At 35.3% G+C, this 22,722-nt stretch overlaps 1 protein-coding gene across 3 annotated transcripts in view; it reads right to left on the bottom strand.

Annotated features, from left to right (window-relative positions):
• The window catches only part of HOMER1 (homer scaffold protein 1), a 150,161-nt gene that overhangs the window by 44,308 nt on the left and 83,131 nt on the right, over positions 1-22,722 (bottom strand). The gene's annotated exons all lie outside the window — the stretch shown is intronic.

Here is a 22,722-nt window from a genome sequence, read left to right on the forward strand (position 1 = left end):
CAACCTCCTGGGCTCAAGTGATCTTTCCACCTCAGTCCCCCAAGCAGCTGGGAATATAGACAAGTGCCACCACTCCTGGCTGTTTTTTGTATTTTTTTTTTTTTTATAGAGACGGGTTTTCTCTATGTTGCTTAGGGTGGTCTCAAACTCCTGGGCCCAGGCAATCTACCTGCCTCAGCCTCCCGAAGTGCTGGCATTACTGTGCCTGGCCAAGAATAGTTTTTAAAGAACGATGTATCACTGATGTTACTGATAGCACAAAAAAATGATATTGGGGTGAAAAACATGGACATAAATTGTAGTCATAAAGTGAATCAGAAGAGCTGGACCCTGCATATGATGAAGTTATAAGAACACCTTAAGCCATTTATTTTACATATATTACATGTGTACAAAAGAGGCTGATATTAAAATCTATGTCCACATAAACCTAAAAGAGTTGTCACAGTCATAGTTTAACTGACGATATTTTTTCTTGGTGTATCTTAGATCAGATAAAATACAGAATTTTACTCAGCTCTGGTAAAGAAAGTGAAACACTATTGACATTTCTGAGGAAAATTAATCTGAAACAAACTACTTCAAAATGTATAATGTATGCCTTTATTACTCTATAAATATTTCTGAGTTTTGAAGAATTTTGTTAAACATCTGTATTAAGAATCAATTGCTGTAACAGCTGGTTAAAAGTTCAGGCTCGAATCTGATGACTTGCTTCAAACTATGGCTGTAGTCATTTAATAGTTATGGGCCTTGCGCAAGTTACCTAACCTCATCAGGTCTCAGTTTTCTCATCTATAAAATTAGGGTTAATAACAACTATCTTTATAGGGTGATTTTGAGGAGTAAGTAGCCTATGTAAATGTACTCTTGAAGACAAAAAATGGGACACTCAAATGGTGGTACCTTCTGTATATGCAGTCAATAAAGAATCTTCAAAGAATCTTCTGCAAGCTGCTAAAAAGCCGAAAAGATTTAACATTAAATATTTTAAAGTGGCTCTTTTTGATTAGTGATGTAAAGAACAGAAATAGATATAAATCAAACCCAGTCAATGATTTATATTGTATGCACTCAATGATTTATATTGTCATTGTTAGTACAGATGTATTATTTATAGCAAGTTTAAGCCTTTTATGTAACCTCAGAATAAATTTAGCAAGTTAATGAAGCAATGAGAAAATAAGTAAACAGAAATGATTCTAAGAAGTGGTATGGTTAATTTCTGATTGTGAGAGGGGAGAAGGAAATCTATGTTATGTGTACTCCATGAAAACACTGTACTTTAGTGCATAGTTTCCCATCTGATTTGAGAGAGCACAGCAAAAGTCTAGCTCTACTTTCATTTTTATTTGCTACAATGGAGAGTCCCATAAGGGGCCCCAAGAAATGTCCTGGTTCCTGTAACTGTGCTTCTAGCAGTAAGAGCAACATTTCTATGTGCTGATGGGCAGCTCCCATTGGAGATGGCTCCACACTGTAACATCTGCTAACATCTGTGTACTGCTTGCCTGGCACAGTACCTTCTGTGGTCTTTGCCACATGCCCTAATGTAGCTGTGGCTGAGGAAAGGAAATACAAGGATGAAGAGCCACAGGAGGTCCCAGTTTCACTTTGTATCCTCACTACTGGTTCCTACCCATGATACTCTAAAGCCTCTTAAGAAATGCTCTTTGAAAATTTTAAGCAGCTTATCCCCTTTTAGGAAGGAGATGTGGATACTAACTTCTTGCTCAGGGATATTTGTGAAAGGTTCAAAGTGCCTTACAGGTGTTTTACGTACTTTAACGTAAATCATAGTTTCCCTACATCAGTGAATTTGGAAGGTTGAGAGCCAGATCTAAGGGAAGGGAATAAAAAGCTATTCAGTGGACGTACTGCTAGTTCCTAAGTGAGAAGAAAAACGAATTGACCCAAGGTGATACTGTGAATTATGTATCTACTAGATTCACAAAAGTCAGTATTTTTGTTGATTTCCCTATTTCCCCCCAATGCCCCCCCACTTTTTTTTTTTTTTTTTTTTTTTGAGACGAAGTCTCGCTCTGTTGCCGAGGCTGGAGTGCAGTGGCACAATCTCGGCTCACTGAAAGCTCTGCCTCCCGGGTTCACGCCATTCTCCTGCCTCAGCCTCCTGAGTAGCTGGGACTACAGGGGCCTGCCACCACGTCCGGCTAATTTTTTGTATTTTTAGTAGAGACAGGGTTTCACCGTGTTAGCCAGGATGGTCTCGATCTCCTGACCTCGTGATCTGCCTACCTCGGCCTCCCAAAGTGCTGAGATTATAGGCATGAGCCACCGCACCCAGCCAATTTCCCTTTTTAAAAAACTGACCACTGATTAAAAGCTTTCTTTGGAAATTTATTCAGGAAATGATGTTAGACCATTCCACAGTGGGATGTCTTCAGGAAACCAGTCTTACATACTAAATAAAAAATTATGTTTCTTTCAACTCTTATGAATATACATCTATCTCTTGTCAAAAGTGAGATCAATTAATTTCAATCCCATTCTCTTATTTACAGGGTAATAGCATTATAATCATTATAATCTATTAAAGATAGAAATGAATGTTTTTATCTAGCCTTCTATAATTTGATTTAACTTTGGAGACAAAAATGCCACTATTTCCTTGCAGAGTAGGTCACTTAAGGAAAATTCACCCTAAAAATTGTACAATATGTAGTGTTGTTGGGAAATAATGATTTAAATGATAAAAATCTCTCCTGGTACTGGCAGAATTGAAACGATGCTTATTAACAGATTTTACCAAAGCTAAAATTGTGTGAAAAGATATGGATAATTTTACAGTAAAATCTGTTCCCAAATTTCCATCTTTTAGAAACCAGTAGTAACCAACAATTTCATTAGCCATGATTTGAATCAGAAAACTTTTGCATTCAGTTTAAATTTGTTTTTGAAGAGGAGGCCAGAATCAAAGGATATAACATCGAATTATTTAAATGTTTGTTAATAGCATGTTACTTGTGGCAGAATCATCCCTACCAACTTCATTTATTTAATGCACATATAAGCTATGTAAATAATATGCAAAGGTAAGGGCCCTGATGAAAAGTATTATGCAAATGAATTCTAAGCAAAGGGAGATGATAATAAGTGAATACAGCCCAGAATCAATAATAGCTTAGTCCACTACTGATTGCGCAGCTATTATCAAAAGAGGCTTTTTTTGGTTTTCCTTCTAAAGCCTTCCTGATCAGCCTCGATGGAAGCAAAAGTCTCCCAACTTTACTGGCCAATGTGATGAAGTCTGGCTGTATTCCAACTCCAGATTAGTTCAGCAAGAGTCACCACTTTAGCTACAGAAAAACAACACAACAGAAATCCCTTTCAGCAGGACATTTGCTTTGCTGTTTTTCCAGTACAGTGACAGTCTTGAGCATATTCCTCACAAAAACTCAGCTTCCCTTGATCTAATACCCTCTTTTGTAATCTGAGACTTTGAAAGAATTTTTCTTTGTATGACATTGTCATGTATGATATCTGGACCAGTGACTTGGGTTTCCTTTAACCTAAGTATGAATTAACTAACACAAGCTATTAAATTCAAATGCTGTAATGGATAGGTACTTTGTCTTCCATACCACAGCAATATTAAGACGCCCACCCGTAAGGTTTTTCAAACTGAACTACAATGTCTTTTTTCACATGTGCTATTCCTTTGCTCTGTTACCTTAGGGGCAATTTACAATTGGCTGTATGCAGTTATATATAAGGGTGTTGAGAATGCCACACAGAGATCACTGAAAAATAGGTGACTACTTTTAAACTAGTTTAGAATATGCTGTAATCAAAAGGAAAATTTGGGATCAAATTATTTAATAGTCTGGTAAAGTATGGATTAAACAGATTTAAGTTATTATTCCAAGGGCCTTAAATATCATAGCAAAATTTGCAAAACATATTTCAAAATGCAGAATAGTTACAAATATGGATGGACAAATAAAGTAAAAAGGATGTCTATATTTCTTTTTAAGGATATAGAAATAATAGACATCTATCATTAATACTTGAAAGACTTCACATTGTAGAGATGGATGACTGCATGCTTTGCCTATATTTATATGAAAAGTAAATAATTTTACAATGGTATATAAACATGGATATCTGTGGAACTACTTCAGGCCTTACTATTAACATTTGCTAGACCGCTTTCTATGGATGAATGCAGATTCTACTAAAACTAGACTCTAAGTACTAAAATGTGCTTCTATAGGTTTACTTAGCTTATTAACAGCTTTCAGAAAACCATCCCAAATGACTACATATTCCCAAGCTTGAGAGGGGCTTTTATCATATACATTATGGTCACCCATATTAGTGAACTGCTTATGTAAAAGTTTTATGAGCTTGTGGTAAGTGGTATTTTCCCTATCTTTCAACCAGTTAAATTATATCTCTAACTATTACTTATTTACAGAAAACAAACTAAAGCCTTAGGAGACATTCTATATAGATCTGGAAGCATATCTGCTATGCTGAGTATTCTTCAAGAATAATATTAAAATGACTTGTGGCAACAAACTTCATACACAAGCTAAAAAATGTTAATCTTTTCAGAGTAATCACTCTTTCAAATGCATTTTTGTAAAAGTGAATAAATTCAAGAAGAAAAACACTTATTCTAGATTCCATTTACTAATACTACTTAACATGATATTCACAGAGGATCTTAACAAACAGTGCTAAATGACTTCTGGATTCTAACATGAAAGTACCTCTTCCTTAAAATTTTTAGCAATTGAGAACTATATGACAAATTTCTGTACAATTTGGGCATTTATATATCTTGACTCATGGGTTTCATTTGGGGAAGATGTAAAATGATTAAAGAAGCATTCTTTTTTTTATCTGCATTACGATTTGCATTTCTAATTTATTTAGACATGTGATGCTAGTATTGTGACGGTCATGTACAACGAAATAGGCTATCAGTTTGTGTAACTTCTGAACTTAAGCAATCAATGTATTAAATGTAATAAATCAACATCTATTGTCTTTTATGTATCTGATATTTTGGAGGATACAGATGTTATTGGCTAGTGAACTAGAAATATCTTTATTTCTTCCTATTTCCTTACTCTCAAAGCTAAATAGTGAACAATTCTCTCATTTCTTCCATCCCAGTTTTTACAGATTCTTTCCAGTTGTCAGTACCACGACCTCAGATGAGGGCACTAAAACACCTAACTGCTTCAAGGGCCAAAGCAGATGCCCCTCCCTCTGCTGGGAGCGCTCCTTCCCCACTTTACAGGCCAACTTCTACCCACTGGAAGGATGTATGACTCCACAAGGAGCCTACTTTCATGATCCAGCCATACCACCGCCTGCCCTCTTCCCTCAATTTGATCTCTTCTTTTGTGGCACTTTCCATAACAGTAATTATATAGTTATACAATTATTTCTCTTATTCCCCCACTGAAGTTTAAACACTATAAAAACAGAGACTGTTTACTTGTTCACTAATGTTGGCCTGGCACTCAAATATTTGTTAAAACTGTAAAGGAAGTATAACATCAGAGAATGCTGGAGTAATCATGGAGAGAGCTTGGGGACTGTTCTTAGAGTTTCCAGAGCACCCCATGGATCACTACCTCCACATCATCCATACTGGTTATATATTCTGCTGCCTCATGAAGCTCCTTGAGGGCAATCTTATTCACCTTTCACCTGGCACAAAGACATGCTCCATACATGATTTTGAACTAAGTAGTATTAAAATGGACCTGTGCCAAAGAGTTGCTCATGCTCAGTCTGGACACTAACTGCTTACATGTGTGTGCTCATGGTGATTTTAGATGCATAACTTGCTAGTTAAATGATTTCTAATTCATATGATTATATATGTATATAACATGCCTACAAAATACTCCACAAAGATAACTGTGCTTTCCAGGTACTCCCAGACTCTTGATACGTTTCAGTCACTGGTTTACAACAGAACTACTTTCGAGCTCTTTATTTTCAAATAAAATTTAGAAACTATTTTTGAACTATTAGGGCAATATTTTGCAGAATACCTTTGAAGCTATGTTACAAGTTTCAACTTTCTACTTCCAAGAAATGACTTTTGTTACAAAGTGCCCCCAGATGCTGTAAGGTTGCTATACCCTTACATGCAAATCCGAAAACTTGTAGGACAAGTGTTCCAAATGTTTGGTTATGCTACGCTGGTTTCAGAAACATAAGCTTAACTCTCAGTGGAACTGAAACCTTTAACCAGCTACTTGGTAAACATGCAGACTGGATTCTTAACTATATTACTAAATAAACAGACAAAAGAGCAAAAAAATAATATAACATATAAGGAAAGTTTACTATGGCCTATAATCATGTAAATTATCTTAATCTAAGATTCTCTAATACTTTTGCTTTGTAAATATAAACTACCAGTTACATAATCAAGAATACTATGAGGACACACACACACACAAGCACACACACTAAACCCTGTTAAGATATTTTTCTTTTTTTTTTTGAGAAGGGGCCTTGCTCTTGTCGCCCAGGCTGGAGTGCAATGGCGCAATCTTGGCTCACTGCAACCTCAATCTCCGGGTTCCAGTGATTCTCCTGCCTCAGCCTCCCGAGTAGCTGGGATTACAGGCACCCGCCACCATGCCCGGCTATTTTTTAGTAGAGACGGGGTTTCTCCATGTTGGCCACACTGGTCTCAAACTCCTGACCTCAGGTGATCAACCTGGCTCAGGCTCCCATAGCGCTGAATTACAGGCATGAACCATTGGGCCTGGCCAATATTTTTCAATGTAAATAGTTATAAAAATCAACATAGGCCGGATGCAGTGGCTCACACCTCTAATCCCAGCCCTTTGGGAGGCCGAGGAGGGTGGATCATTTGAGGTCAGGAATTCGAGACCAGCCTGACCAACATGGTGAAACCCTATCTCTAAGAAACATACAAAAATTAGCTAGGCGTGGTGGTGCACGTCTGTAATCCCAGCTACTCAGGAGGCTGAGGTGGGAGAATCACTTGAACATGGGGGACAGAGGTTGCAGTGAGCCAAGATCGTGCCACTGCACTCCAGCCTGGGTGACAGAGGGAGGCTCCATCTCAAAAAAATTTAAAAAAAAAAAAAAAAATCAACATGACCATGCTGACTTAACTGAAACACACAGTTATTTTCTTAAATAAATTAAATGCCTACAGACTCAATACTCATTGAATTTCAACTACACATTTTAAAGATTCATAACTTATTTTTACATCAAATAGTGAATCAATATTGTTAATTATCATCTTTTTGATATTTGGTCTCCATATGGTGACTTAAAATTTCTTCAAGACAGGTTAAGGAAAGACTGAAGTACAGAAGCAAGGGATTGAAGTTCTAATTCTGGTACCTATCTATAGATTTTAGAAAAATTCCCTAACCATATGCTTTGGATTTTTCTTCCTGAAAAAGCAGAAATTGTATCCATTCTACTTCTCATGAGACAATTGTAAAAAAAAAAAAAGAGTAGAGATAAAACTATAAAAAATAAAAATTATGAAAACACAGGATTAAATATAAACCCAAGCAGGCCCTTTAATGAATAGGCTTCTATACACTATACCGTCTAATTTTTGGAAGTACTAAGGATAGTGTTCACTACCTAGCATTTAAAGTTTTATACTGATATTGCTGAATAAATGGACTCTTAAAAGATGATCTCTTTTTTTTTTTTTTTTTTTTTTTTTGGCTAGTCAAGTAAAGCAGTGGGAGTGGAGACAAGATGATCTCTTAAGGAAGAAACATGAAGAACAACAAAGATGATCTTTCTCTCATTTGTTATCACTAACTTTACTGAATTAAAAACAAGTGATAGTCTTCTCTGGCCCTTTTGGGTATAACATTTTAAGTTAGTCTAGAACTTATATCAAGGACTGTAAGGTATGACTCACAGGTGAGATATCAAACACTATTTGAAGCACTAAATGTCTACAATATTTCCAAGTATAGCAGTATGTAAAAGTTATTAAATGCTTACATCTTGCTTTCCCAAAAATGCCATAACTGACTTCGCTATTTTCCATTGATTGATACCATGTCTCAAAGAGAGCCACTAGACAGCACAAGTTGCATTCTGGTTTCTTTTTGCTGGTTATGATTTAATACTGCTAAAATCCATCCCCAAGTATAGAAGATTTAATTCAATCTATAAGTTTGAATCTATAAGCCTAGCTATTAGCATTGTAGTTCAGAAATTTATCCCATTATAATAATCTATTCCAGGATACTATGAAGCTATGCGGTCTCTTGTGCTAATTTTACATTATTGTTGAAAAGTAGTAACTGATGGATCACACATTTTTAATCCATGGTGCCATCTGGAAGGAATTTCAGTAATTTTAATTATGTGTGTACATAATGCAAAAGCATAGGACACTACTTTTTTTCTAATGTTCTATTTAAAGACAGAAATGGCTAATCTGCCTTATGTAATGGGTTCTTTTATATAGCACAAAATATTATCAGTGTTTTAGTGATTATAAAGGCAGTACTAAATCTCACGCTCAGCCATGGAAGGCCGTAAGTGGACATCTTATTCATTTCCTAGACTAAAGGCAGGATCACTTTAAGATAATCAAGATAAGGAGATTCAGAAATCATTACCCACCTGACCACTCCTTTTACTTAATATATGAGGAAACTGTAGCTCAAAGAGATAAAGTCTTTTGTTTAAGACTGCGAACACGACTGGTGGCACAGCTAAAAGAACCTAAGTACAATCCCTTCATTTTTGAGACAGAGATGATGGTAGGAATGTCATATTTTTAGAGACCAACATGACAACAATGACAGAACATTGTATTATTCACATTTTCTCCCAGGAAATTATTTTCTCTTGAATTTTATCAGGTTCAGAACACATTCTATAAACTATTCCCATAATAAAATGGGAACTCATACAAGAAGCCCTTCTAAGTTTTAAATACCAGAAAAGCAATACTGTTAAGGTAATGACTAATCCTGTTGTATTTCTTCCTTATTTCTAAAGTACGTCTTCACCAACTTTAATATTTGCTTTCTATAATAGAAGAACACACATATTGTATTAGTATCATATTTTGGGGAGGAAGTACCCTTTCTCTAAGTATTTTAATCAAAAAATAACTTCTTGGTGTTAGATTCCAGAAGAGGTATGAATAATTAAATCTCAACTAAATAAAGGGGGAAACCAGACATTTTTACTTTAGCTTTTCTTTAATTGTATAAAAGCTCTTGGTTAAAAAAAATGCAACATTTCATGCAAATTATTCTTTATACAAGGATAAGCATCGATAAATCAAGTACAACTGCATTATCTTCCATTTAAAAATGTTACCTAATGTCTACTCATAACTATGGGAAAGCATTTGTAAATTCTAAAATAAACAAAAACTTATGATTATAGAAACTACCCACAAGAGTTATTATTTCTAAACTTTTCTTAGGAACATTTAAAATTTGCCTCACAACATCCCTGTGAGGTAGGGAGGTAAGTGTTCTCATACGACAACAAACCAAATTGATCAAAATATTAGTATCTGGTTACATGTAGAAAACTGGCTATATTTTTAAATCTTAAAAAGAAATGGCATCTATGAGTCAGTTCTACAAAGAAGTCCAGGAAGATCAGGTTGCTAATTTTTCACTATATTTATCAGAAATAACAGCTATTTTGATTTTCAACCAACAGAAATCTTTCTCCATCAAAGGCTTTTAAATCTTCTAAAAATTAGCAGAGCAAGTATAATGGCATTTTGCCAAAGAAACAAAACACGGGATGCCACGCCAAGTCATTCTCTTCTTCCTCTACATGGAGATAGCTTAAATGCTATCTAGGCATACACAGGAATCCAAGCAGTTAAGTGTCTTCTTTAAAGATACTACTTCTTTTGACTCTTCCAAGTTAAAGCTGTGATGATTGGGTCTTTTTAAATTTTCATGTTTCTTCCATGGTAGTTTCTCTCAGTCAGGGACTGTTTGCATCTTGTCAATTAGGAAAAATTGTAGATCCTCTTCTTCCATGAGAAATGGTGACTCCACTAAGTTCCAAAACTAAAGATGATCAGAGAAATCATCCACCAAGGGAAACTGGCTGTCTCCGGAGTAGGAAAAAAAAAAATCTAACTTGGAGAACTGATCTTTTCTGTCTCTCAAAAATATATCCAGTAGATATCAGGATGTAAGAGAATAAAGAGCCCAGCTTTTCCATAAAAAGACAAAATGTTCAAGCAGAAAATTTTTAAAAAGCGGTAACAGGGGAAAGGGAGGAGAAACTATTAGGTGTGTTATGCTTTTTCTTTATTACTTACTGTTCAAGATAATTCTCTCTCTGCAAAAAACCCAGATGTGATAATATGTCTAGTATTAGTTCAAGGCTGAACATCTAGTAGATCACATGGGTTCAAAGATAAAGTACAGCTAAATATCAGCTTCCTTCCTTGCTATGGAACCTAAGACTTTCTGACCATACGTAATAATGACAGAACAGTTTATCTGTTTTAAAAAAGTGAAAAGATATAACTACTAATAGTAGCAGTGTTCTTGGACTCAGGTAACACTCCATGACATGGTTCTTCACACAACAAATTACTAGTATCCATTCTCTGTAACTCTAGAGAAAAAAAAATCTATTATTTCGTAGAGTCAAAGAGACCTTAGATGGTCTCTTTAGCAGTAACTTAGATTGTGAGTAAAGCATACCCTAAAATGATCCAATTAGAAAAAGCAATTAAGCCATAAGATCAAATATGCTTTCTGAAAACACTTTTGCTAATATAAAGTTCCAATAGCCTCATGTTACAGACATCGATGCAGCCATGAAGGGAACCTTTCTCCATTAACTATGTCACATTAAATGTCATGGAGAACCTTAATTGATGAAAATTGAAAAAAAAAAAATCCTTTAGTGTGTCAGGTAAATGAGACTTGAAAGATTTGGATTTATTATCAAAGGGACAGAAAATAGCAAATGCTGGTGAGGATAGAAAGAGGAAAGTTTGCACCCTGTTGGTGGGAAAGGTGTATTAGTACAGCCACTATGAAGAACTGTGGATGTTCCTTAAAAGACTAAAAATAGAACTACCATATGATCCAGCAATCCCACTGCTGGGTACATATCTAAGAGAAAGGAAATCCGTATATCAAAAAGATATCCGCACTCCCATGTTTACTGCAGCACTATTCATAACAGCCAAGACATAGAATCAACCTAAGTGTCCACCAATGAATGGATATCTACCAATAGTACCACACTGTGTATATGTGGTACTATATGTGTTACATATACACAATGGAGTACTATTCTGCCATAAAAATGAATGAGATCCTGTCATTTGCAACAACATGAATGGAACTAGAGAACATTATGTTAAATGAAATAAGCCATGCACAGAAAGATAAATGTTGCATATTCTCATTCATATGTAGAAGCTAAAAAAATTGATGCCATGGAGGTAGAGAATAGAATGGCTACCAGAAGCTGGGAAGGGTAGTGGGGAGTGGGAGATAAAAAGGGGTTGGTTAATGGGAATAAAAATAGTTAGACAGAATAAGTAAGATCTAGAGTTTTGTAGCACAGTAAGGCAACTATATTTAACAATAATTTATTATATTATCTCAAAATGACTAGACTAGAATATATGGGGAATGTTCCTAGCACAAAGAAATGATAAATGTTTGAGGTAACAGATATTCGACTACCCAGATTTGATTGGTATACATTATATGTTTGTATCAAAATATCACATGTACCCCAATAAATATGTACAACTATAATGTATCCATAAAAATAAAAATTAAAAAAAAATTTGGGTTAATTTAGTGACTTAATTCTGCACTTTGTACATACAGCAGCCTTTAAAATGTCCTTTGACATAATTATGGCATTGATATACTGCTTGAAGGTTAATATACAAGTACGCTGAATACTCAAAACTACATGTATCCAGAAAAACAAATCTTCTATAATAAAAACTAGGTAGAACACTGTCTATGTAAAACAAGTATTGACCATATAATTGGTCCTTTAAAATTATCATCAGCCGACATTTATATAATGCAATAAGGAAAAACACAAGCTAAGTCTTTTTCTAGAGTAATAATTACACTAGAAATTAGAGTTATTTGAAATGAATAATTTTTAGAATGTGTATTTTTATTCATATTTAATAAGAACATGTTTTATATTCATCGGAATAATCCTATAATTTATCCAGTTTTTTTTGTATTTGTTTGTTTTTTAGTTGTTTTTGGGGCAGAGTCTCGCTCTGTCACCCAGGCTGGAGTACACTGGCACGATCTTAGCTCACCACAACCTTCGCCTCCCAGGTTCAAGCGATTCTCATGCCTCAGCCACTTGAGTAGCTGGGATCACAGGTGTGCACTACCACACTCAGATAATTTTTGTATTTTTGATAGAGATGGGGTTTTGCCATGTTGGCCATGGAATGTTACAACCTTCCTTCCTTCATTTCCTTCCCTTCCTTCCTTCCTTTCCTTTCCTTCTCTTCCTTCCTTTCCTTCCTTCCTTTTCCTTCCTTCCTTCCCTTCCTTCTTTTCCTTCTTTCCTTACTGTCTTTTTTCTTCCTTTCTTCCTTTCCTTTCCTTCCTTCTTTCCTTTCCTTCCTTCCTTTCCTTCCTTCCCTTCCCCTTTCCTTCCTTCCTTCCTTCAAGGTTTTTTAATATTATTTTCTTTCAATTAAAAAAATTAAAGGAAAAAATCAACTAAACCTCTTTAAAAATCAGACAGCAAATGTACCTCCATTCCCACACTCTATAAGAGCTACCTCACCTATTTTGGAGAGATAAAATGCTAGACAGGAAGGTTTCATATTTTTACATAGGAAATCTGATACACAGTGAAGAGCTCTTAAAAACAGTGATATTTTAGTAAGAATTCTTCCTCTTTAGTCCAGTTCATTTTTCCTTTAAAATAAACCATCAATTAGCTTTTAAGAAATAAACATAAGAAAGCATATTGCTCTATTTGTCAATGAATAAATTCCTAAAGCCATCAAGTTCTGAGGGTATAAGAGGAAATCATTAATCAACAGGAATAAACATTAATAGAAAAAAACAAACACTGAAAAACTAGGAATATAGGGGAACTTCCTCATCCTGATAAAGAGCATCCATGAAAAACATACAGCTAACATCATACTTAATGGTAAAAGACTCAATGCTCTCCTTCTATCAGGAACAAGATTAAGATGTCCACTCTTGTCACTTCTATTCAACACTGTACTACAGGTTCCAGCTAGAGCAATGAGTTTAAAAAAAAGAAAAGATATCCTGATAGGAAAGGAGGAAGTAAACTATCTTTATTTACAGATGATATAATTTTATATATAGAAAATCCTAAGGAACCCACTAAAAAATGATTAAGACTAATAAATGAGTTCGGTAAGTTTGTAGGATACAAGATCACTATACAACAATCAATTATCCTTCTATATACTAACAATGAACAATTCAAAAGTGAAATTAACAAAACAATTTCATTTATAATAGCACCAAAAAGAATAAAATCTGAATAAATTTAACAAAAGAAGAAAATCTATACTCTGAAAACCAAACAACATCATTGAAATTAATTAAAGAAGCTCCAAATAAATGGGAAAACAGCTCACGTTCGTGGATCACAAAAGTTAACATTAAGAGGAACATTTTGGCCATGAGCTCCAAACTGATCTACATATTCAATACAATACAACGCTTATCAGAATCCCAATTGGTTTCACCGAAGAAACACACAAGGAAATTCATATACAATTTCTAGGCACTAAAATTCATAGGGAAATTCTAGGTACTGAGGAGTCAAAACAATCTTGAAAATAATACCGAAGGGATCATACTTCCCAATTTCAAACTTAACTACAAAGATACATTAATTAAGACAGTGTAGGCCAGGCACAGTGGCTCACACCTGTAATTTGGGAAGCCAAGGCTGGAGGATCACTTGAGGTCAGGAGTTCAAGACTGGCCTGGCCAACATGGTGAAATCCCGTCTCTAATAAAAATACAAAAATTAGCTGGGGGTGGTGGCACATGCCTGTAATCCCAGCTACTCAGGAGGCTGAGACATGAGAATCACTTTGAGGCATGAAAATCGCTTGAACCCAGGAGGCGGAGGTTGCAGTGAGCCGAGATAGCCCCACTGCACTCCAGTTTGGGTGACAAAGCAAGACTCTGTCTGAAAAAAAGAAAGTGTAGTACTGGCATAAACACTGAGACCAATGGGACATAATTAAGACTCCAGAAATAAACTCTCATATTTACCATCAGCTGATTTTTGACAAGGGTGCCAAGGTTCAGTGTATAAAAAGCAGTCTTTTCAACAAATGATGCTGGAACAACTGGATAGATGTGGACCTCTATCTCACATCATATATAAAAATGAATGGACCAAAGACCTAAATCTAAGAGCCAAAACTATAAAACTCTCAGAAGAAAACATATGTGTTAATCACTGTAGCCTTAGATTAGGCAGTGATTTCTTAGATATGATACCAAAAGTGTAAGCAAGAAAAAAATGAATTAGACTTATTTAAAAATTTAAAACATTGGCTGGGCGCGGTGGCTAATGCCTGTAATCCCAGCACTTTGGGAGGCCGAGGCAGGCGGATCACGAGGTCAGGAGATGAAGACCATCCTGGCTAACATGGTGAAACCCCGTCTCTACTAAAAATATAAAAAATTAGCTGGGCATGGCGGCGGGCACCTGTAGTCCCAGCTACTCGGGAGGCTGAGGTAGGGGAATGGCGTGAACCCAGGCCGCAGAGCTTGCAGTGAGCCAAGATTGAGCCACTGCACTCCAGCCTGGGGGACAGAGCAAGACTCTGTCTCAAACAAACAAACAAAAAAAAATGAAAACATTTGTGCCGCAAAGCAACAAGAAAAAAAAAAATAGTGAAAACACAACTAATAGAACTGAAGAAAATATTTAAAAATCAATTATCTGGTAGGAGGTTAATAACTAGAAATTACAAAGAACTACAACTCAACAACAAAGAGACAAACAGTCTAATTAAAAATGAGCAAAGGATCTGAACAGCCATTTTTCCAAAGAATACCCACAAGTCACTAATAAGGCACATGGGAACATGCTCAATATCATTAGCCATCAAAGAAATACAAATGAAAACCACAATGAGATACCACTTCACACTTAAACCAGGATGGCTATAATAAAAAAGACAGACAATAACAAGTGCTGATGACACGGAGAAATCAGAAACCTTATATATCTGCTGGTGGGAATGCGAAATGGCACAGCTGCTTTGCAGTTCCTCCAAAGGCTAAACATAGAATTACCACATAACCTAGTGACTCTACTTCTAGGTATATACTCAAGAGAATTGAAAACATATGTCTGCACAAAAACTCATACACAAATGTTTATAATAGCATTATTCGTAATATTGGAACTTTCAAAAAGTGGAAACAACCAAAATGTCTATCAACTGATGGATGGATAAATAAAACATGGTGCCGGGCGCGGTGGTTCATGCCTGTAATCCTAGCACTTTGGGAGGCCGAGGCGGGTGGATCACGAGGTCAAGAGATCGAGACCATCCTGGCCAACATGGTGAAACCCTGTTTCTACTAAAAATACAAAAATTAGCTGAGCATGGTGGCGTGCGCCTGTAGTCCCAGCTACTCGGGAAGCTGAGGCAGGAGAATTGCTTGAACCCGGGAGGCGGAGGTTGCAGTGAGCCGAGATCCAGCCTGGCAACAGAGCAAGACTCTGTCTCAAAAAAATAAAAATAAAAAAATAAAAATAAATAAAACATGGTATATCCATAGAGCAAGAATATCAGACAAGAAAAGGAAATGAAATACCGATATATTCTATAACATGGATCAACCTTAAAAACACATGCTGGCCTGGCGCAGTGGCTCACACCTGTAATCCCAGCACTTTGGGAGGTCGAGGCAGGCGGATCACTTGAGGTCAGGAGTTCGAGACCAGCCTGCCAACATGGTGAAACCCCATCTCTACAAAAAATATTAGCTGGCATAGTGGCGTGCTCCTGTAATCCCAGCTACTTGGGAGGCTGAGGAAGGAGAATTGCTTGAAACCGGGAAACGGAGGTTGCAGTGAGCCGAGATCGCACCACTGCACTCCAGCCTGGGTGACAGAGCAAGATTCAAAACAAACAAACAAACACATGCTAAGTGAAAGGAGCCAGTCACAAAAGACCACATATTATGATTCCATTTATACACAATGTTCAGAATAGGCAAATCTATAAAGACAGAAAGTTGATTAGTGGTTGCGTAGGGTAGGTGGAGGGAGAGTGTGGGTGTGTAGGTAGAATGACCACTAATGAGTACAGGGTTTTTTGGGGGTGGGGAGTAACGAAAATGTTCTAAAATTCACTGTGGTGATGGTTATACAACTCTGTGAATATACTAAAAACCACTGAACTGTATACCTGAGGTAGTTAAGTTATTTAGTATTTGAATTATATCTCAATAAAGCTGAGATATAATAAAACAAGGTCCCCAAAATTAACAATTTTGTCAACAGTGAATACACGGCCAAGCTAAACTCTAAATGGAAAATGGCAGACAGAAAATAAAAGTACAATGTACATTTATTTAAACTGTTCAGTCATATCTACATTTGACACATTCTACAAGGAAGGCAGTCCCTGGAGAATGTCCACTTTCAATATCAGTGATTGTGACCTTATTTCCACATGAAGTATGAATCTTATGTATTATCCCCACGAAGCAAGAACTGGGTCCAATCTTTACAGAGATTCCTTTTAAAGATGTAGACTAGAAACTATATGGGTTACCTAAGTCTCCAACCTCTTTTGGCTTCATTTTAAACAGCTTCAATATGTTTAGGTGAACCCTGCACACTCCATTTTACCAAAGGCCTTACCACTATTTACTGTCACATATATCACAAATGTCACGCATTTTGTGGCTTGCCTGGCCTCTGCCTAGGTTTATACCTTGATCTTGGCCCTATTTTGGTAAGAGGAAAGATGGCCAAATCCAAAGGAAAAAAACATTCTTCCCTACGTCCTAGAGCAAAACCGTCCATATCACCTACTTCCCTTCCAATGAAATCCCCATGTAGCAGGCTAAGAACAGAAATGGAGGCGAAAAAGGAATTTTTAAAAGCCCTCCACAAGAAAAAGATCATAATTAATCTAGGATCAATCTGTTCCATGGCAAATGACCACACCTGTAATTCCAGCTAGTCTTCTTGAAAAGAGAAACTGACAATCACTAGGAATGGACTGGTGAACATTCTTTCCCATTAATTATAACAGTAAGGCAGAGGTAGAGAAGAGGAAGGGTCTAATTGCCATTGGAGGTGGGTTAGTAATGTCTTTATCTCACAGGAAGAATAGTTTTTTTCTTGTAAATAATTTTTACCAAGTGACAGTGCTTGACAAAATGTTTTAGCAAATTCTAACATTTTCCTCAAAATTTTTAGAGAATGAAGGTTAGTTCTTAAAAAAAATCAAGACATGAAAGTGTATCTATTCAGAAAGCTAATAAACACTCTTAGTCACTAAATTATATTTATTTCATCTTATTTTAAAATATATAAATTGCTTCTCAGTTTCCAGAGAATGCAGAACAACGTACATGACCAAACTATTACCGTACTTCTTATAAAATACTATTGTTCACAATTATAGTAAAAAAATTGACATCTCTAAATTGTTGAGTTATGATCTCTCACAAATGTTCCTTGCCTTCAAATTAATCTAGAAAAACTTAATCTAGTTTTTGAGGTTTGATGGTGGAGGAATAATGATATTTAAGTCAATTATTAAGGAGAATCCTACAACTTAAATTTTTCACCTACAATTATATCAATGATAAAGTCACTTCTTTGAAATCAAGTCCCAGCTTTACATACAGTCCACAGTCTTATCCAAACAAAAGTTATCCCCAGAAATTATTTCTATTTTAGTTTATTACTATAATCTAAGATTTGCTTACTACCCATTAAAAAGGGAAACATGTCACAGTGAGGAGAATATAGTACCTGAGAGCTCTTAACAGCCATTCACTTTTTTCCTGTTTTTATCATCTTAAAAGTACAGTAAATCCAAACTATATTTAAGATCAGGGCCGGGCATGGTGGCTCACACCTGTAATCTCCTTTGGGAGGCCGAGGCAGGTGGATAATTTAAGGTCAGGAGTTCGACCTCAGTCACCAGCCCGGCTTACATGGTGAAATCCTGTCTCTACTAAAAATACAAAAATTAGCCGGTCGTGGTGATGTAAGCCTGTAATCCCAGCTACCTGGGAGGCTGAGACAGGAGAATGGCTTGAACCCGGGAGGTAGAGGTCGCAGTGGGCCAAGATCACACCACTGCACTCCAGCCTGGGCAATAGAGTCAGACTCCATCTCAAGAAAAACAAACAAAAAAAAAGATTAAGCACTTCCTTTTGTATTTTAGTTTGCATTTATTCTGTTAAATATAAAAATTTTGTACTTATTTTGGTGTTTTTGTATTTAACTAGCATTTAGTTAAAATGCTATGTAAAATTTCCAGTGAAATTTAGTTTTTGAAATTGCACAAAAATTCCTAGTCATAGTTTTAAAGTAAAGTGTTTCTAAAACTCTGATGATAAATACACATGGAGTAAACCCATACAGATGTCATACATTGTGATAAAACTGTAGTTATACTGATATAAAGCAAGACTAATATGCTAGAAAATAATATTTCTGCATACATCCTTTAATGATTATCTGTTGGAAACACATAATGTGGCAGAAAACAATCTCTTTAACAGAATAGAAGGTACATGCAATATCCCCAAAAATACATAAATTCTAGAAGCACCATGAGAACACATTATCTAAACATCAGAAGAATCTAAATAAACCAGTGTTTAAAAGAGCCCATTTTCTATCAAGGTAATCAAACTGTTATTAAAATTTATCCATACAAAAATAGCTTCACAAACTGCTAATGTATATGTCTTTTCTGAACTCTCGAAAATATGACAACAATTATTTATCTATATTGTACCATATTTGAGGATCAAAAAATTGTAATGAACAAAATGAAAACTTTTAGTTTTCAGTATTACATTGTGACAGCACTGGAATACTATAAAATCAACTATTTCCAAGATAATTTTCGGTGGCTTTAAATCTTTTTTTAAAAATCTATTATTATTTATTTTTTAAAAAAGGTAAATTCTAGAATTCTAGACAGCTGATGCTATGAAGCAAACAAGAATTCCCTGGAAAGAGAACAAAACCTTCCCTCTTACATATATGCCAGCCTATTAGTATATAGCGACTTTACTTGATATATAGTTAATCTAAGATTGGTTTCAAAGGATGTTCAAGTGTATACCTGCTCAATCTCAAAAGACATTATCATTTAGGTTAAAAAAATGTTTTTTGAAAGAAATAGCAATTTAGATAAAATTTAATAACATTTCCCCCCAAAAAATCAGTAAACATTTCATCCTCATGATCTCCCTTTTTTACACATCTCTAAACTTTAAAAAAATTTAGTGTACTTACACTAAAACAGTATTAATTCACTGAAGCTTATTCAATAAAAATGTTTTTGCATAGTTTATGACAAGGATATAATACAGTACTATAGCACTTGACTAAGGAGTATTGAGCAGCTCATACATTTAAAATTTAGTTCAGCTGTATAGCTAAAAATCAAAGAAAGTAGTAAATGATTCAAGGTAATCTATAATGCCACTGAATCAGGTATGATATAAAAAGTTGTAATAGCTTAGTAAATAAGTTTTTCAAAAGTTCAAAAGTAATTTTAGAAAAGTATTTGTGAATTTGCTTCAAGAATAACACAGTGGAGGAGGAGTAGATGAGGGCAGAGATGAAACAAGACTGGCCATTTTTTCATAACTGTTGAAGGCAGGTGACATGTTTATAGGAGTTCATTATAGTATTTTCTCTCGACGTATGCTTGAAAATTTTTATAATAAAAAGTTATAAATATTAAAAATGTTTTAAATCTTGCTTATTTCTCTAAAGCTAAGTAACTTTTTAAGAAAGACTTAAAGAACAAACTAACCACATTACTAAAACTTTCAGTGCTAAATGAAAAGCAGGACCTTCTCTTGACATGTTAATTAACAAATTCATGAGGTTTAGTCATAAAATTTGAATTTTAAGAAAAGAACAAATGGCTTGCTAAGTAGCTATTACTACAGTCAACTCTTAATTAATTTGACTGACTAGATCACTGTTCCCTATATCCCCCCATTTTTTTTTTTAGCACATAGACATTCTAGTGATTTTGCTCCTTATTTAGCAGTAAAATGGAATCAACTAAAACCCCAGAAATACCGGCAAAAATTTTTTTTGCTATTCATTGTTTTCTGCTAAAACACATACTGGAGAAGGAAGACAATATAGTCTAAATAAGCATTAAAAACTTAAGATTTTATAGCACTTTGGGAGGCCAAGGTGGGTGGATCATGAGGTCAGGAGATTGAGACCATCCTGGCTAACAGGGTGAAACCCCGTCCCTACTAAAAATACAAAAAATTAGCCGGGCGTGGTGGCGGGCGCCTGTAGTCCCACCTACTCGCGAGGCTGAGGCAGGAGAATGGCGTGAACCCAGGAGGCAGAGCTTGCAGTGAGCCAAGATTGAGCCACTGCACTCCAGCCTGGGCAACAGAGTGAGACTCTGTCTCTAAATAAATAAGATTTTAATTGTGTTCCTTCGTGATGGGAAAAAATAATACTGTACCCAGTTTAAAAACTTGTGAGTTTTAGATTTCAATAAAATTTATTTCAATATTCTGTTTCTAATCATGAAACACGGATCTTATTTCCATATAGGTCTCCTAGGATAGGAACAGTTACTAACTTCCTGACACAACAATGTGCTTGTGTTAGGTATTTGCCTAATGTACTGTAACTGACAGTGCATACCAGAATCAAAGAGCTGAGTTGTAGACTCACAGTTGTTACTAATGAACTATGTGACTTACGCAACTCACCTAACCTCTGGGATTTAGTCTTCCACATGCCAAAGGCACACACTTTCAAACTTTGACATTTTACAATATAATCAGCACACACACATATATGTACACTACTGAAACAGTTTCTACTCTCAATATGAGTTTTACTCTAATGTTTTCTCTTTGGTTTCATTATATTTCATTTTTCAGAAAGCCACAAATGGCCTATTAAATTGATATCAAACTACCACAGTTTGGAAAATCATGGATTATATCATCTCTGAGGTTTTTTCTAGCTCTGATATTCTGGGATCCTAGCATTAACTTAAAATACTCAATGTTCTATACCTCAGGTGGAAATCTTGTTTTCAGTCAAGTAACTAGTTGAATACTGATTAATACTGATGAATGTAAAATCAAAACAAGTTCAGAGAATGTCTTAAAAAATCCTGTGAAGTATTTTTCAATAAGAACTACAAGATTATGTAATACCTTTCACATAATTAAAAACTTAAATTGACCTGTTAAATTTTATATTCAGAACTCTGTCAAGTATCTCCATGACTCATCTATAAATTCCAGTAGTCAAAGCAGCTATGTACTTCAAGTCAAAGTAACTCTTATTAGACTCTTGAGAACAGAGAAAAATCATAGAGAAGACCAATTCCAGGTAGTAACTCCAAATACTAAGGATTAACAAAATCGTAGACATTTAGAAAATTTTAGGTGCATAAAGTAAAATAACAATAGCTTTTACAAATGTTAAATACAAAATTTCTTATTTCTAAATGCTACAGTATTCAACACAGATGGCTCAATTTAAGTGTTAGCCAAAGAAATCAAGTATATAATTATGTTCAGTGAAGTTTTAAGTCTGTTTATTAAATGGATATGTTAAATATAATTTAATAGGAAGAAAATTTTTCCTTTCCTCAACATAGTAAAATATTTTTTAAAATTGCATACTAATATGATTATTTAATTGTAACTGCATATTTTAAAAGACTATGTAATGTAAACATATTATTCAGATAGAAAGAACTAAAATTTTTCATGTGTTCAGTCATCTTTATCACTATAAACAGAAAATATCGTTATACCACAATAAAACAATAAATCTATAACTCCACAATATATCTACTGTTTTATGTAAAATTATTAGCACTGTTAGCAACAAATTAGAATAGCCTCACAGTCAGTTTTCCTCTGTTCATTCCTAAACAAGGCTTTTTTGTTTTTTATAGACAAGGTCTTACTCTGTCACTCAGGCTGCAACACAGTGGCACAATCATAGCTCACTGTAGCCTTGGATTCCCAGGCTCAAGTGATCCTCCTGCCTCAGCTTCCCAAGTAGCTAAGACTACAGGTGTGTGCACCAACATGCCTGGCCTAAGTTTTTACATTTTTTTAGAGACAGGGGTCTCACTATGTTGCCCAAGCTGATCTTGAACTCCTGTCCTCAAGTGATCCTCCTACCTCAGCTTCCCAAAGTGCTGGGATTACAGGCATGTGCCACTGCACCTGGCCATTCCTTAAAAAACCTTAACTAATTTTTTCTTCTTCCTCAGCCTGACAGTGAGGTCTCTCAATGTTAGCCTCTACTATATTTAATCCTATGCCCTTAATATTCAACAAATTTCAATCGAAATAAAAATTCTCATGAGAAAGAGGGTTGAAGAATATCTCACTTCACTTCAGTTTTGCTTAATATGCCAAAGGATTTTTTAAAAATTGGTCTCCAAAAGAAATGTTCAATGAAGGAAAATTGTTT

This window comes from Pongo pygmaeus, chromosome 4 (genome assembly GCF_028885625.2).
Source record: "Pongo pygmaeus isolate AG05252 chromosome 4, NHGRI_mPonPyg2-v2.0_pri, whole genome shotgun sequence".
In the NCBI taxonomy this organism is placed as follows: Eukaryota; Metazoa; Chordata; class Mammalia; order Primates; family Hominidae; genus Pongo; species Pongo pygmaeus.